General features: G+C 35.4%; 1 protein-coding gene across 1 annotated transcript in view; it reads left to right on the plus strand.

Annotated features, from left to right (window-relative positions):
- Positions 1 to 17,371, plus strand: part of Grm3 (glutamate metabotropic receptor 3) — an 85,500-nt gene that overhangs the window by 2,389 nt on the left and 65,740 nt on the right. The window lies entirely within an intron of this gene.

The following is a 17,371-nucleotide window of genomic DNA, read 5'->3' on the forward strand; positions in this document are numbered from 1 at the left end:
AGCTATTTCAAATTTCTTTCCCTCTTTAGAGCACACAGTCATATTATAAGTAATTAGGATAATTGGTTTTTCATAAACACCCTTTGACTTCATTAGATGAATAGAAAATATTGCACATCTCAAAGCACAGCATGTTAATTTTGTCACTATTTCTATACTTGGGTCAGTAGAGGTAGAATTTGTTATTGGAGAAAAGAGAAAATTTCAGATGTATACCCACCATACTTTAATAACAATTTCATCTTGAATGTCAATCATTTCACAAATATTTATATTATGCCCAATGTTACTGCTAGTAAGGAACAGGAATATATGCTTTTTCTGACATTAATCCATCCCAACATAGTAAATAGCACTATTTCAGAGCAGATGTGTCATAATGATTTATCCAACGTATTTAACAAGCTATATATTGCAAAATAAAATTTTTACCTAATTTTACTCTTTTGGCATTATAACTCCCCAGGAGAGGTGAGACTGGTTTAAGGGGAAAAAATGTAGGGTTCTAAAACACTTTACTGGTACGCAAGGGAAGAAATCACTAATCTTACTCATCAAAGGACCTGGCTTTTAATTTCATTTATCTGGTCAATACACCATAAAGTCACAAATGCTGATATGGTTTTATGCTGATATACCACTATAAATAAAGAAAAAAAAACTAGTATATAAAAATGGGTATAGATTTTGGCATCAGAAAGACCTGGGTGTGAAGTCCAACATCATCATTTGCTGGTTAGTTGTAAAATGAGCAAAATACCTCAAAAAGGTGTGGAAAGGAGAAATTGAGAAAATTCATGAAAAATTCTTCACCAAAAAAATTAAGATTCATTAAATGGTTGCTACATTTAAAACCAATTCTGTGGCCTTTGCAGTGGCCAAGCAGTCTAATGAGATAATGAGTCTAATGGTCCCCCAGCAGGTCAGTCTGGATAAAGAGCCTAATGTGTGCTCTGCACTGTGACAGGGTTAGAGAGAATACTAAAGTCATATAGAACATGTTCTTGACTTTAAGGCATTTAAAGCCTGGCTGGGGGTTCAGTACTACTGTGAAATAGCAATTACTCTAATTCAGTAATTAGATGACAGAATGAAAGTTGGATTAGACAAAGGTTGATAGGGCCACAGTGAGAAGTAGATACTGGATCTGAGGAGGTTGAACATAAATTTGTGGTAAATGTTTATGGGGATGGGGACAAGGACTTTGGCAAGAGTAAGGAGGTGAGCTAAAGAGAAAGGGACAGAGTAGGGGTCTCCATTCCCTCTGACTACTCAGCTCTGTGATTAGGCCATACCCCAGAACAAAGTAAATCTGGGAGATGGAACAAATGGTCCCTAAACAGTGACCTCCAGGCACCCTTCCAAGGAAACTTTCTACATCAGACCTTCCTTTCAGCAAAGCATCATGAATGAAAAGAGGTCCAAAGAGGCCTTTACACAGCTAAGAATTGAAGTATGTTATCCTTGCAAACATATTTGTCCTTTAATAAGAATTCTTAAAAATATCCTTAGTGTCAATCCAAAGTAGTAGGCTCCTAATGGTGAATTTAAGGCACTCTTGTACATTAATGAGGGAGACGCTATAGAAGATTTTTGTGGGTATCGTTCTTACTCACCCTCTTCAGTTTCCATGAATGATTCTCATCATGCACCTGGTGTCTGATGACCATGAGGATAGCATATGCCTGGTAGTCCTGCCATCCTCTCTTTTCTCCTTTCAACTTCCTCAATATATCCCGGAAAGTGTTTCTGCTTGAACTGAATTAGGTCAGGGAAGAGGATGAAACTGTAGAAGCAAATGAGTACAAATCTATAATTTAAAAAATGTCTGTCATTCATTTGTCACTAACTGAAGCCCGGAATTTTCAGTAACAAAATTGCCCATTGGGAGAGAATTTTAGAGATTCATATTTGTGCATCTTCCTTCTGTGGCTGGGTCAGTTGTTTAGATGTTATAAACTCTGGGTTGCTTTATTGGCCACATTGCCTCAGGGGGTACTTTCTGTACAGCTTCCTTTTCTTCCCACTAAAGGAGAGGAATTCTTAGGAATACAGCAAAGGAGACATCTCCTGCTGTGTTATAGGAGAGGGCTTTGAATGGAAGAGAGGATTCTTAAGATTTGCTGGGGTAAGCCATATCACCATTGATGAAGACTTAGATAATTATTTTCCTAATGTTCTAATTAAGGATGACAAACCACTCTGTGGTGGTCCCTTCACAAAGCAACACTATTGATTTTTTAATTGAGTATTCAATAAAAGCAAGCATCAAAATCCTTCTATATTAGCAAATGGAGTTGGGGGGTCTATTCACCCCTCTGGTAAGTTCTTTTTCAAAGCATTTTAATACTATATCCTAATCTTCTCTATAAGCCTGCAAACCCCTCACTTCAGGGAAAATAGTATTTCTTCAAGAAGGGAATCAGGTTGGTTGCCTTTAGCTAAGCAACTGTCTTTGTGGTACTTATTTAGAAGCAATGTTTATGCTTGTGCTTTTCAAATAGGCTGTAGTTAGTTCCTAAGTGGTCCAGTGAAAAATGTTCCTTGAAATGTGCCCAAAATGTTCCTGACTCTTTTTGGAGGTTGTAACATTTTCTCATTCTTTCTTGCCTAAGTAGAACAAATTTTCAATGGAACATGCAATATAAGTTACCCAGTCATTGTTTTGTCTATGAATATTAAAGTGACTCAAGCAACAAATGAGGATTTGGGTTAAATGGCCTCTAAAAGTTTAGCTCATAGAAAAGTCAGAGGTTTGTCTTGAACCTCCTTTTTATCCCTGGTATAGTTATACCCTTTTTCAAGATTTCTAGTACAATCTACAGCCCAGGAACTCTAACTCTGAGCAGCAGTTTTTATGACATAATTTATCATGACATGACTTTGGACATACATACGATGCATTTCTCAGATTATATCCGTGGGAAAAATTACTCCTTAAACCAAATTCTTTGCAATAAATTTTGTGGACTTTAGTTACATGGGGAAAAGGAGAAAGAGACCGTTTTATTTTACTTCTTCCACCCAATTCCATAGTGCTAGTAGAGTTTGTGAACCACCACTGGTCAATTTGTACCAAGCATTGCTGTACTTTAATGATTCATTCCTCATTCCCCCTCAAATGTTTTTGGGAAGGTCATACATTAATTGCTACTCTTACAGGAAAATTGAAAAAAATAGTCCAAGAATACAAAAACCTTCACAGAGTTAGCTGTCTCCAAGTATCTGAAAGGCTGCTAATGGAAACACACTTTCTCTGTGGATAAATAGATTGAATGTAGAGCAAAGTTTCTCAACCTTGACAGTATTGACATTTTTGTCTGGAAAACTCTTTGATATGTGAGGTCATATATTATTGTAGAATGTTTAGGAGCATCCTAGGCTCTACCCATAGGTGCCAGCAGCCCAAGTTGTGACACCCAAAAGTATTTCCATACATTACCAAGTTACAAAACTAACTCCTTTTCTCAAAATCTTCAATCTAGAGGAAGACATATTTGGGGCCAATAGAAAAATGAGTTCTGAGAAATTAAATTGCCTATAAGTGAGGGACAAGAAAGAATAATGTCCCCTGTTACCAAAGTTGTTCAAACAAAAGCCAACCATTTATTAAAAATAGCAAAATATCAGATTAGTATTTGAATTATATGGCACTAAAGGATGTTGCTTAATTTTATAATTGTATGTGGTTAATCAAAACATTGTATTAGGGCCTAAGTGATTGCAAAGGAAGTATCTAAAACAATGCAAAATAAATAATAAGTACTTTTCTATCAGGGCCATTTTGAAACAGCAGTCCAATTATTTTTTTTTCTAGATTGTGGAAGTATTTTGTAATATGATGACATAAGCACCTAAATTACCTATATATTCCAACTAAGGAGCATATATAAAGTTATTTTTCATCAGAACATTGCTTTTACTAAGCAGATATATTTTAGACACATCAAAAACTGTTGTGTAGTGTCTAAATGACATGGAGCAGAAAGAATGTAAAATAAAATTCAAAAATAGTAAAGCATCTTACAAGCCTCTCAGGCATGTAAAAGCAAATTAGAAAATGTCAATAAACAGGTGCAAGTGTAGGACCTGACAATTGACAACATAAGTACTAGGAGATCAGGAAGAATAACAGAATGAGCAGAAAGGAATGAAGTTGAACAGGAAAAAGATTTTTAATTCTGTTTAAACAGAAAACCTACCTCTGAAGTCTCCCTAGGAAGTTGCTTTCTTATAGTATAAAGAGGGGTATCTTAATAGACCTCCAAAAAGAAAACAATGTTTCTTATAATGGTAATACAATATGCTTCAGCTATCCTACACTATCAATCCTCAGCTGAAAACCCGTTTTGGAGTAGACTTTCCCAAGCTCCTACTACATAAACACACACCTCTATTACTAACTTATTAAGTCACTATAATTTTTCATTTACATATATATATTTTTTTTCCTCCAAACTATAAAGCCACTTGAATTTAGGAACCATATCCATCTATATTTGTTTTGTTGGCTCCTAGTATAATGGCTCTACCAGGTAAGAAGTGGAAAGGTTTCAAATAAATTGAAAGAAGTAATATATTATAAACTGCTTCATGTCCAAACAGCTGAAAATCTCCAAATGAATCTTGGATTGGGGTCATGACCATGACCAACCTATTGTACATCAGTCTGGATGTTAATAAATAAGAAACAAGCATTTTCCTGCAGTGGAAAAGTGAGTTTGACATAAAAAACAGTTGATGTGGAAAGATGAGCATGTGAAACAAAATTACCCCCATCCTCTCCTCAATGTCTGCATCTATGCCACAAGATGCCTTGACTTGAGAACAGCTCAAGGAACTCCAATCCATTGGTCCTTAGAGCAACTCTTTCAGAGAAGACTGTTTTAGTCAGTTTTCTCACTGCTGTGGCTAAAGGATCTGACCTGAAAACAAGTGTAGAGAAGGAAAAGTTTATTTGAGGGCTCACAGTTTCAGAGGTCTCAGTCCATAGAAGCCTGGCTGTGCTCCTCAGGCTTGAGGTGAGGCTGAATATCATGGAGGAGAGGGTGGCAGAGGAAAGCAACTCACATCATGGTGATCAAAATGCAGAGAGAAAGATTCAACTCTCCAGATACAAATATATATACAAAACCAAACCCCAGTTCCCACCTCCTTCAGCCACACCCTACCACTTCAGTTACCATTCAGTTAATTCCTACCAGGGGATTAAATTATCATTGGGTTAAGACCCTTTTCAACCCAATCATTTCTCCTCTGAACCTTCTTGCATTGTCTTACTTGTGAGTTTTGGGGGGACACCTCACATCCAAATCAAAACACTATCCAAGACTCAAAATAACTGGATACTCAGAACCATTACAGATAAGCTTGGAGCCCCATCCTTATCCTAATCTGGCTCTATGCAATCTTTCTGCAGAAAGAACATGGAGAGTGCCTGTGCTCCTAGCTAACACTGTGCTCCTAGCTAACACAAAGGAAAAGGGAACAGCATTATGTCCTAAAGTAGAGCAGAATGAAAGCACTCAAAATGTATTTATTAACCTATTATCAATGTCTATCACTAATAAAGTAAAAGTGATAGATGTATTTAGTGAGTTCAATGTTGCAAATAAAATGATTATAGTGAATTATTTTATTTATTTATAAAAGAAATATGTGACAACCTATACATACAATTTTTAGAGTACCTTTCTCAAAAATTTTAACACAGTAATTAAAAACTCTAGGACTAGGACTTACTCAACCCCTTATTGCTGTTTCCTCATGTCTAAGATGAAGATAATAATAATATTTGCTTTAGTCAGCTTTTTCACCACTGTGACTAAAAGATCTGATCAGAACAATTTTAGGAGAAAAAACTTATTTAGGGGTTCACAGTTTAGAGGTCTTAGTCAATAATACAGCCAGCTCCATCCCCCCCAGAGACTCCAGGTGAGGCTGAACATCTTGGCTGATGAGTGTGGCAGAGGGAAACAGCTCACATGATGACAGAAAAGAGACAGATCCATCTTCACTTGCCAAATAGGAATACATACCTCAAAGCCACTCCCCCAATGCTCCACCCCCTCCAGCCACACCCTACCTGCCTTCAATTACCAATTAATCCCATCAGGTGATAAATTCACTGATTGGGTTAATACTCTTGTAACCCAACCATTTCTTCTCTAAACCTTCTTACATTGTCTCACAAATAAGCTTTTGTGGACCACCTCACATTTAAACCATAACAATATCCCTTTCTTTGAATTATCATGAGAATTAAATAAGAAAATACACAAAAAGCAACAAAAATAGTGCTTTAGCTAATAAGCATTCAACATTTTAGCAGATACTATTACCTGTTCATTTTTCATTTTGTTTTGTTGGTTTCTTTTAACATCTCCAGACTAAGTGGAACAATTTCAAAAATAATTGAGACTCACAAAGGTTAAGTACCAACCACAAGTTTCTATCAGTTTACAAGTAGTGAGATCCTTCGAATCTAGATAGCTTGCCACCCACGCTTCTGTCCACATCACTCCCTCATATCATCTAAGCTTCAGAAAACTTTACTCAAAAGTTATCTCAGAATTTTAAAATTTATTTTCTTCCCAGACTTTTCATTGTAAAGAAATCTCATAAAAGCTGTTATGAAACCTCCCTCCGTTGCTCTTGCTTTGCCTCCTGCAAGGAAGGGCAATGATGTTCAAGGACTTTATCACAGTGTGGGAGGAACCAGAACCAGCAATTAAAAACACTTCTGCTAACATAGTTTCATTGTAGAAATTTCTCATCAGAAGTAATTGTCTAATATATAAAATTTTCCCCCTTTGCTTTGGGGTTAGTTTGTTCCTTAATTAATTCCCCTTCTTTCATGTATTTATTTAGAAACTAGTGAAAGACAAGAGGTTACCATCAGGACCACTCTTCACAGGTCATCAGTTCACAGGGCAATAGAAGGACCCATGAACCAGGCTTATGCTGCCGATCTCATATCCATCATGGAAGTCATGGATTGAAAAGCAAGGGATATAGACATTCTTAACATATTAGCAAGGCTTTTATGGTTAGAGATTAATAGGTAAACTAATTGAAATAAGATTTCTGACACTGTTAACTAAGACATGATTTGACTTTAATGACACCAAGTTCTCTTTTCAAATTGCTATTAAATATGTGCCTTTTAATGGATCAACATGTACAAGGTTCACTATTTCAATATAGAAAGAGCCAATTCTTAGCAGTTGATAATAATGAAAGTCCAGTTATTTAATGTAGTAGAAGTGCTTCTACTGATCTATGAAAACATGCAGTTGAAAACTCACAGAGTGTTTTTCCAATTAGTAGACTTTGGGAATTTAAGCACAGTGTTCCAGAAACACCTGTAGGTAAATTCTAAGCAAACAGTGATACTCCAGGCAGTATATCAGGAGGACTTGAAACACTAAAATTGTGATGTTGCTATTTTTGACACCACCACCTGGTATATTATGGAAATCCCTCTGTTACTAGTGACAAAGTCTTAATTCTTGCCAGCTCTTTGACTTTACATTCCAACAGAGGGAAGTACAGCACGAGAAAATACAATCAAAATGATACTTTCAAAAATTATCTTCCAGGGCTAGGGTTGAGCAGTTGCCTGGCATGTGTGAGGCACTGGGTTCCATCCTCAGCACCACATAAAAATAAACAAAATAAAGGTATTGTGTCCATCTCCAATTAAAAAAAAATTAAATTATCTTCCAAATAATGATCAGATTTCCTTGCCAGGTAGTTAGAATGGCAAAGCATGTTGAGAAATATGCCATCATTTAATAGGATTGAATTTGCAAGGTGTATAGCCCAGGGACTAGTTGATTCCTTCCAGGAACTATGCCTCCAATTTGGATGGATGTCACAGATTTACAATGGGGCTTCTTAGAAGATAAACCAGGTAATGAAGCTGTCCCAATGTGGAACATATTTAGTGGCATGTGATGTACAATTTGTTCAGAAACTTTCTATAAAAAGTAACTTTCCAACAAAATTTAACAGATTCATTAAATGTATATTGTTCATGTTTACATAGTTGTCCTAGATATATAATTCATATAAGATCTGAAGAAAGGCAATGATAATGTAGATTGTTGTCACCAGGCAAATTTCAACAGCTATAATGGCTATTTGCCTCTCAGCTCTTATTTCTACACTAAAGAAAGTCTTTGTGTTATCTTTGCTGTGATGCTTTCAGAAAGTTAAAAATTCTTGAGCCTTTCTACAGTTTTTAACAACTATAAAATTTATGACCTGCTTCCTTCCAAGGATTCAAGCTATCCTATAATGGCACAAATTAAAACCTGAGCACCTGAATAATGATGATCAACCAATAAAATAATTTAGGCAGACTCAAGTTTTTTCTAAACCCCCAATACTGGTATTTCTATTATTAACTTTTTCAGTGTTATTGGAAATATGAGGTTCCTGCCTTCAAGAACTCATAGTCTAAATGAGAATAAATCTTTAATCTGTCTACTGATCCTTTCCAGACTTTTTCTTTCCAAGTTGGATGTCATCCACTGTGGTCTTTTTAAAATATAATTTTGTTCATGTCATTCCCTTCCCTAAAAAATGTTCATAGCTCTTTATCTCTTAAATAGTAAATATCAAAATACTTATAATGGCACATAAAATATCTTGGCAATGTGACCACAATCCTATGCTTCCTTGCCTTCTACTAATCCCTGTGAGGCACTGGGTACTGTGATGACATAGAAGGATCTGGTACTATTAAGCAGTGTGAATGTCTCTGTCTGTGTTGTCTCCTCTACCTAAAAACTTCCTTTTCCCTTTCTCTGCTTGTAAGACTTCCACTTATTTTTCAGAATCATGCCTAAATGTTATGGCCATATCTTACCTGAGTGTAATTAGTTGCTCTTTCACCTGAGTTTTACATGAGCTTGTATACATATATCTCAAAATTTTATCCTTGGCTTTCTTTTGTCTCCTAGAAAATAATAACCTCCTTGAGGACAATGAAGGCATACTGCCCTCATTTTAAAAGTATACCTTGTATAATAGGTATCAATCAAAGTTGGCTGAATGAATGACTACTGAATTAGACATTGTCATCCTCTCTATCACTTTTATAGACAATGAGTTAAGGGATTCTTATACATTATCATTTAAACCTCACATAACTTCCTAAGCCAGGAATTACTATTCTCTTTTTACAGATGAAGAAACTGAAGTACATGGAGTTAAAATAAGTGGCCTAGGGCCACATAGCTAGTGAAGGAAGAAGCTAGGGTTCTAATGCTGGCCTGTGGCTTGTCTGATTCCAGCTCTATGCACTCAGCCATGACACTTTTTTTTCCTTTTGGGCCTGACAGCTCTGTTGAATTAATGAATAGTTAACAAAGAAATCATTCCAAATGTCATAGTTTTGTTTGCCACAAACAGTGTATATCTCTGTGCTCTAAATTACCATGGGACTTCTTTAGTAAATAATGAGCACTTAAGGAAACAGGCTACAGCCTTCAGCTCCCAAGTTTGTATTCTTTAAACCACCAACAAGGATTGCAATGCCTTTTTTATTGATAAAGCTGTCTTTGTCATATTATTGTTATTACAAGTGAGTTCAGGGGTCATAGAAAAATATGGATGCATCAACTTGTAACTATGTTAAATCTTCAAGGGACACTGTCAAAAATCAATACCTAAGGCACTAAGGGACATGTTTTTGACAAGTCTGTTGGTGTCAAGTCGCCCTGGGAGTTATTTTTCACAGGTATTGCTGGCCAGCACAAACACTCTAGGTGAGACATGACAAAGACCTTTTGACCCCATCATCAGTGTCCAGAACCCAAGCCAATTCAGTTCCATGTTTTCTCTTGCAGTTAATCATGGGGGAAAAAGAGGAGCAAAGAGAGATAAAGACTGTTCCAGTGGGCAAAATGCCTCCTTTTCTTTCTTCTAAGTACCTGCTGAGTCTGAGTGAAAAAAAAAAAAAGGTTATTTCTGAGATAATTTCTTGTTAGCATGGGAGCAAGACAGACCCTTGTTGAATATGGAGTGGCATTGTCATGGTGAAAACCCTGTCAGGACTTAAAATGCTTGTCTTCTACACTAATGTGATTCGAGGAATCCTTCATGGTCTGCGTGGCATTTCAGTCTCAATGATGAGCCATGAGAATACCAAAATAGATAACCTCACTATTCATGAATCCCTTAGTTTCAAATGAAGAAAAAAAAATGTAAAGTACCTGACAATCTACATTGCACACCACAGGTTTTGAGTGCAATTGTTTCAGAAAAGATTTGGGACACAAATCATGGTAGCTGTGAACCATTTTTCAGGTTTCTGCTTCTAGTAAGGAGTTCTTTATTTGGAATATCCATGGAACATGATTGAGACTGAGTCATGCTATTGAATGGGAATGGCAATATGGAACTTTGACCCAAGAATTTTGGGGGGTTCTGGAATGTAGAGTTGATGACTTTTGCAGATTCTACTAAGTAAACTGACATTTGCTATATTTCATTATATGATTAAATCAAGATTAATCCCTGACCTTAACACATGAACTGTAGTCAACTTATTTCAATGGAAAATGTTTCCAGATGTGCTGCAGATATGGCCCCAAAAAAGTGACTAATCCTTCCTTCAATAATAATATGATTGGCATCCTCTATGAGCAGATACCTCATTTGATGTGAACAGCTTGAATTCCTCAGGCAGTTTCTCAACTATCTACCACCTCCAGTTCCACTTTAAAATACAAGCCAATCAGGGATTTTGTACAGCTAATAGTTTGACCTGATCATTCTAAATAGAAAGGGCACTGAGGTTTCCTAGCATCAAAATTTCTAGAATTTGTTTTATATGATAACCTAGGCTACAAGGTAACAGATGGTTCAAAGGGTAGCCCTCGATGGTTCTCTTCCAGTCTCAAATATAAGCATTTAACTGAAAACAAAACAAAACAAAACATTCAGCACAGTCATGTGTGACAAAACAATTAAAGGTGTAGGCTTATTCTTAGAGAACAGCCCCAAAGAGAGATGAACTGTGAACAGCACAGAATACAAAGGCAAACCCATGGAGGTTATTATCAAGTCTCCAGATTCTTAAGACAGCAGCAACACCATCTTTAAAAAAATGTATATAGTTCAGCTCTGTGAATAGCATTTTTCTTGGAAGTAAGCACTTGATACCTCTTTGCCATCTGGAATTTTTGTAGCTGAGCATAGGTCCACATAAAAACCAGTTGTTGCTGTTCCCTTTAATGTATTAGCACAAGACTCAAAAGCCCATAACTTTTGAGAGTAAGGAAAATTTCTTTAGTGAAAACTCTTTTTAAAGTCTAGTGACTATAAATGTGCATAATACTTTTTGTTTTCTATTAGAAATAGTTGGCATTGTCATGACAGAAGGCACAAAACTCATGTTTGAAATGGGCATATCATGGACATCCTGAATAGGAAGAGTGACCATAGGACTGATGTGTGTGCTCACAGTTGACTCTGAAATTTTCCATCTGACATTCTCTTTTTTCACAACATGAAAAGAATAGAGGACTGCCTGAGGTCCTTCTCAGAGTTCACACTCTTTTGCTCTCATGATCACAGGATCACTGAAATAAAGCATGGCACTTGAAATCCTAAAAAGAAGAATCCTTGTGACTTGCTTAAACATTGTCAAGAGAAGTAAAACTCTCAAATAAATTGGTGTGCAACTCATAATTCCCATCAGTGAACAGTAGGGTCTGGATACCTATAAGAGCAACTGGATAAAACTTGGCACAATCCTAAAGTAAGAATAACGTGTGAGCAACTGATGCAAGCTTGAGTATTTGACTGCTTCTATATCCTATACAAGATGCATTTCTCTCCAGAAAAAAACCCTGCTTTACCAATAGGCCTTAGTGTCAGTTCACTGGGCGAAGCCTACCTGAAGTATATATCTATTTGAATCTTACTTTAGGTCTACATGGTTTGAGAACCAAGGCTTTATGATAAGGCCTTAGTTTGTTTTCCTCAGAACAAAAATGCATTTTTTCAGTCTAAAGAGAATTGTATAATAGCCAGATCCAGTTGACATAATATTGACTTCCTTTTGTATATTCCTAGTTTATACAGAGACAATTTAGAGAAATTGGTTTTAAATTTAGGAAGGTGAAGCCCATCCTAAACCATCCATGCTTACAACTATAAATATGGAAAAATAACAAAAACACTAATTTTAGAACATAGCATCTGCTGGAAAACATAATAATCACTGATTAGCATCCCAAACATGTCTTCTTCAGTTAAAAAGAAAAGTCAATATATTTGTGACTTGATATGCTACAATGAAAACTGCAATTCCTAGTCCTGGACAAGTTCAAACCACCAAGAAAATGGCTAACCCAAAGTACTTGAATATTGAATATAAAACAATAATATACAACTACACATGGAAAGGGCTCTGATAAATGTCATTTACCTGCATAGAGCCTCACAGGCCCTAAGAAATAATGGGCTCTGCTAAAAGGTCATGATGCTTCTCATATAAATGATCAAGTCAAACCCAATGGTGATATTTATGGCTGGAGACTTTCATCCTCCCAGTGGAAATTCCCCAGTAGATTCTTAGAGGATCACTATTATCTCCACTGATGGTCAGTCAGTAAATAGCATTTATGGAGCCACCAAGAAGCACAGACTGAAAAATGAAAAAATACACTTTTGATAACAATAAATGACTGTTTGCTGTCCTCAAATAAAGGAGTTTATGGTTTCAGAAATAAAGATAGACAAGTATGTTATACCTTGAAGTGTATCCTCACAGCTTTATTGTGAGATGAATCAGTTATGAACTTGGGTAGCAAAGTGGACTGAGTGAATCTGGGAAAAGGAAGTACAGTAGGTAGTTTCAGAATTCATGGAATCAAATCCTTCCTCTAACTCCTATGAGGTTTCCAGTAAAATCCTGAGGCATGTTGTATCTCAGTTCTTCAATCTGTAAAATTGAATAATGGTAGATTCCTAGCCCATAAGATCATTAAAAGAATTGAGGAGACAACACATCTGCAACAGGTAAAATAGTAGCTGGCAAAAAAATATTAGGACTATTAAAAATATCAGAGATTTTTAAAAAGGCTTCTCAAAAGGAATATCCAAGAACAGGAACTTAGATAATGAGAAGGCTGAAATAGATCTATTCTGTCCACTTTTGAGGAATTCCACATTGAAATCTAAAGTGATTTCTTGGACATGCCAAACTTCAACATTCAACTTTTCACTTATAAGTTCATTTTCCCTAGTTTTCTTCTTATCTTGTCACTTGTGTGATTTTCTCTTAAATCTGGAAACTTGTATCTCACCCTATGTAATATCACCTGGATTCCAAAGAGAGAGCCTTGTCCTTTGGGGAAATCACATGGCGGGGCTCCAATTTTAGCTTTTCTACCCTTGATTATAAAAATTGATAAAGACATTTTACCCTGCAAACTTCTATTTCCTTCCCTAGAAAGCAAAAGACTTAAATTATCTTTGTGGTTCCTTCCAGCTTTAAAATGTAATATCTTGGAACTTATTTATATATTCTCCAACAGCATTGATAAAACAATCAATCTTACTGGACCACCATATACAGCTTTCTTCAAAGCTGCTCTCTTTGAATATATTTAACTTAGTTATCCAACTCCTATTACTTTTTATTTCACCCACAAGTCCAAGCAATGTCACCAATACTTTGTTGAAGTCGTGGTCCTCCTAGCTACAATTCTTGCCTAAATGGTTCAATGAATGTTGAAAAGAAGTCTTTCTGAAAGAATTCACTCTCAGTGAACCCATGCTGACTCCTAAAAATTGCCTGATTGATTTCTAAGTGTTTATATGCTCTCTCTTAGAAAATTCAGTGCTAGGAAAACATATCATGCTTGTTGACTTACACTTATTCTTGATTTATATTTTCTTAGTTTTCCCTTCTTCACCCCCTTTTATCCTCAGTCATCCCATCATTGATTTCTCAATGACTGTTTATAATGATTCCATGATTTAACCTAAAATTTCTTCCAAAACTCCTTGCTAAAAACAAACACAATATGATTAGGAACTTTTCTTGTGGTTTTTCTCCTACCTTAATGTGAGTTAGCCTTTTCATATTATTTATGTTACTATTTCTATGTTAGATTCATCCTTAATGGGGAGAATGAGAAAGAAAGAGGGTCTGAACAGTGACTTTCTTTTACTGATATAGAATCAACTTTCCTATCCATTAGTTCTATTTCTTCATACACATCTTCTTCTGAAACATAATTTCAAAATCTAATTACAACAACAACAAAAAATTTGTTCCATTTCCACTTTCTATGCTTTTGTGCCTCTCTTTCTCACAGGTTCATGCTGGTCTTTTATATTGTGTATGGGGATGACCCCAACATATCTACCATCTCCAGTCACTAGTTGTTTTCACAATCAAATGTCCCAGTGCAAGCCAACAACCCAGCAGATTTTTTGGAGTTCTTATCCTCTATGTCTTGTTAAAACTATTCTGTATTATATGAATTATTTTTTAAATCTTCCTCTCTCTTATGCTATATTCGTTTTTAGAATCTGTGTCTATATGAAGCATATCTCTTCTTTTAAAATGTTTTTTTTCTAAAACAGCTATAACTAGATCCTGGTTTTCCTTCCTCCTCTCCTACTAATAATAACATGTTGGGTAACTTTCTTTCAAGATTTCACATTACTTCCCTATCATAAAATGATTCTTCCTTTACCATTCAAAGTAATGTCCAGTGTGTAGGAGTTTCCCTTACTTCTTCATGCTTTCTCAAAGAAACCATATGGACAGTAAGCAAGTTATGAATGTTTTAAATACTCAACTTTTAGACAAATAGAACAGAGGACTCAGCTGACAACTACCTGAACACCCCCTCCCAAACCTAATTTAAAATTTTACATTAAAAAGAAAGCTCCTACTAATAGCAGTTAAGCAATTTATGGTATGTATCATGACATTGCTCTCCTGTTATTCCCACCTGCCTGTCTTTCTGGGCTTTAAGTCTCAGGTTATGGTCACACAGTATAGGGACGAGAAAAAATTGTAAAGGGGTGACTATGGTACTTGAAGTCAAAAGACTTGGTTTTACATCTTAATCTGCTTTCATATTCTAGCCAAACAACTATGAACATGTTTCCTCACCTTGTAGAACTCAGTTTTTACATATTAAAATAGAGATAATAATATCCACCACAAAGGGATGTTATAAATATCAAAGAAGACAATATATACACATACTCAATACATTGGTAACTGGTTTTACAACAGAACAAACACATTTTTAAAATGTACTAAAGAACTATGAACATTGTTCTTCTCTAGAAATTAGGTTGGTATGGGTGAAGGAGGGGAAGGAAGGAAAGAAAAGAGATTAATGATCTGCTGCCTTCTGCAGTATTTATTTTTAAATTAATCATGTTTATTCTTATAATCTAAAGAAATTAATTTTAAAAGGAACAACTCACTATGATAAAAGTAGTTCTATGCTGCTTTGCTTGATTATTTATTTGTATTAAATGTATTTTTAAAGTAAGTCTGAATATCATAACTTTGAACTATATTATTGACCCATGCTATTCATATAGGTGATCCAATTGAGATTATACATATTTATTAGAGTTCCATCTTAATGTTTCAATTCACCAAACACGCCTTCTTTTCCTAGAGTTGGTTGTAGTCTCCTCATTAAACACACATGCATAAAGTTATATTTAACTTTCCCAGTGATGGCAATAATTGCTGTTTTATTCTAGCCCACAGTCTTCCTATATAGGCTTCAATTCATTGTGCACTTTTCAATGATGTCATTATATCTCAAGTTCATTGTCAAACTCATTTTCCTGTGTAGTCTTCCTTGATTGTGAATTGTTCTTAGAAGTCCCAGAGAAGTAGACATGAAGCCATAGTATTCTAGCAGTCAAAAGACAAGAACATGTTTTCTTTATCAACTTCATTACTCCAGACTTTCTGGGAGAAGAAAGTTCCAGCCATTTAGAATCTTTTCACTGTGGTTCCTACCTGTCAGAAAATAATGTCTCTGTGTATTTTATATTCTGTCTCCCTAAAACTTTCAGTTCCTGATGAATATACTTCAAGATGAATAAAGTACCTGTATTGCATTAAGAGAGATGGTCTCTCCAGTGCTACCAAGAGAGTCCATAATCAAGTCAAATCTCTGCACAGATAGGGCTTTATCACCAAGCCTGCCAAAGTGGCACATTAATCCAATGGCAGCCAGGTACTCATTCTAGAATAAATGTTAGTACTGTCTCAGTGCCACCTGCCACTTCAATCAGGCTGAGTAAACAAGTAATACTACTGTTTTCAAATGAGTCAGTGTAGGTCATTTTTTTCCCCAGATTGTAAGAAAAGAATAAATACATGGCATACTAGGTTTCGTCCACCCATTCACCTCCATTCTCCCAAATTTTCCCATATTCTGAAATGCCAAATGCAAAAAAAAAAATTTTGAATTCTAATTTTTCATTATGTTGTGTGTCAAGCCCTCGATTGTCTGGGTATTCAATCTGTGGTTAAGTAAGAAATACCAGGATTTGAAAAGATACGGAAAACATTTTGATAGCTCTGGGCTATATCAAGTGTTAGTTTTAATAGCAGGCCAGATCTTCAATAACATGCTGTGTAGCTATGTATGAACTTGGTTGCTGGTTTCCTTTGTCACATGAAATGATGATTAATCAGGACTCAGATTTCAGTTGTTTTATGTTGCTTGTGCTCTTTGCTAACAGCTGCCTATTTCAAGCTGTGCTCCCTACATGTCAAATATAAATGTGAAACCACAATTTCCAGAAGGAAAATTTCAAAGCACTCATTTCAATGCACTTAAAGTACATTAAAATATTCAAGTTGTTTCTGATTAACGTCCACTTAGAATATTATATAATTTAACTAAAGTCAGTATAGAAACAAAAAGTTTTCAGAAGACTGGGAGAATAAAAACACATTATTATTTTGTATTCGTAACTACATATTTCTATAAATGCTCTATGCAATCCTCCTCATTAAACTAGTGTCACTTTCCTTTTCATTTTTACAATTAATACATAAAAATACTGTTGACAGCTGATTTTTAAGATACTTAAATTTTGATTCAGAATAAACTTTAAACATTTTAAAGAAGGGGGTTCATTTTTGACAATGTCCTCAATTCTTCTTTGATTTATAATTTTAAAAATACTGCAAGAATAGCATATTTGTATGTTTTCCCTTCACATAGTCCAAACGGAATTAATTTTTAAGAAAATGAAAACAGAAGAAGTTGGTCAAGTTTTTCAAAAGTTTAGAACAGTGTATGCCTAAGTTTTTGAGTGGACCAAATAGAATTTCAGTAGAATTGATTTT

Source organism: Urocitellus parryii, chromosome 3 (assembly GCF_045843805.1).
Source record: "Urocitellus parryii isolate mUroPar1 chromosome 3, mUroPar1.hap1, whole genome shotgun sequence".
In the NCBI taxonomy this organism is placed as follows: Eukaryota; Metazoa; Chordata; class Mammalia; order Rodentia; family Sciuridae; genus Urocitellus; species Urocitellus parryii.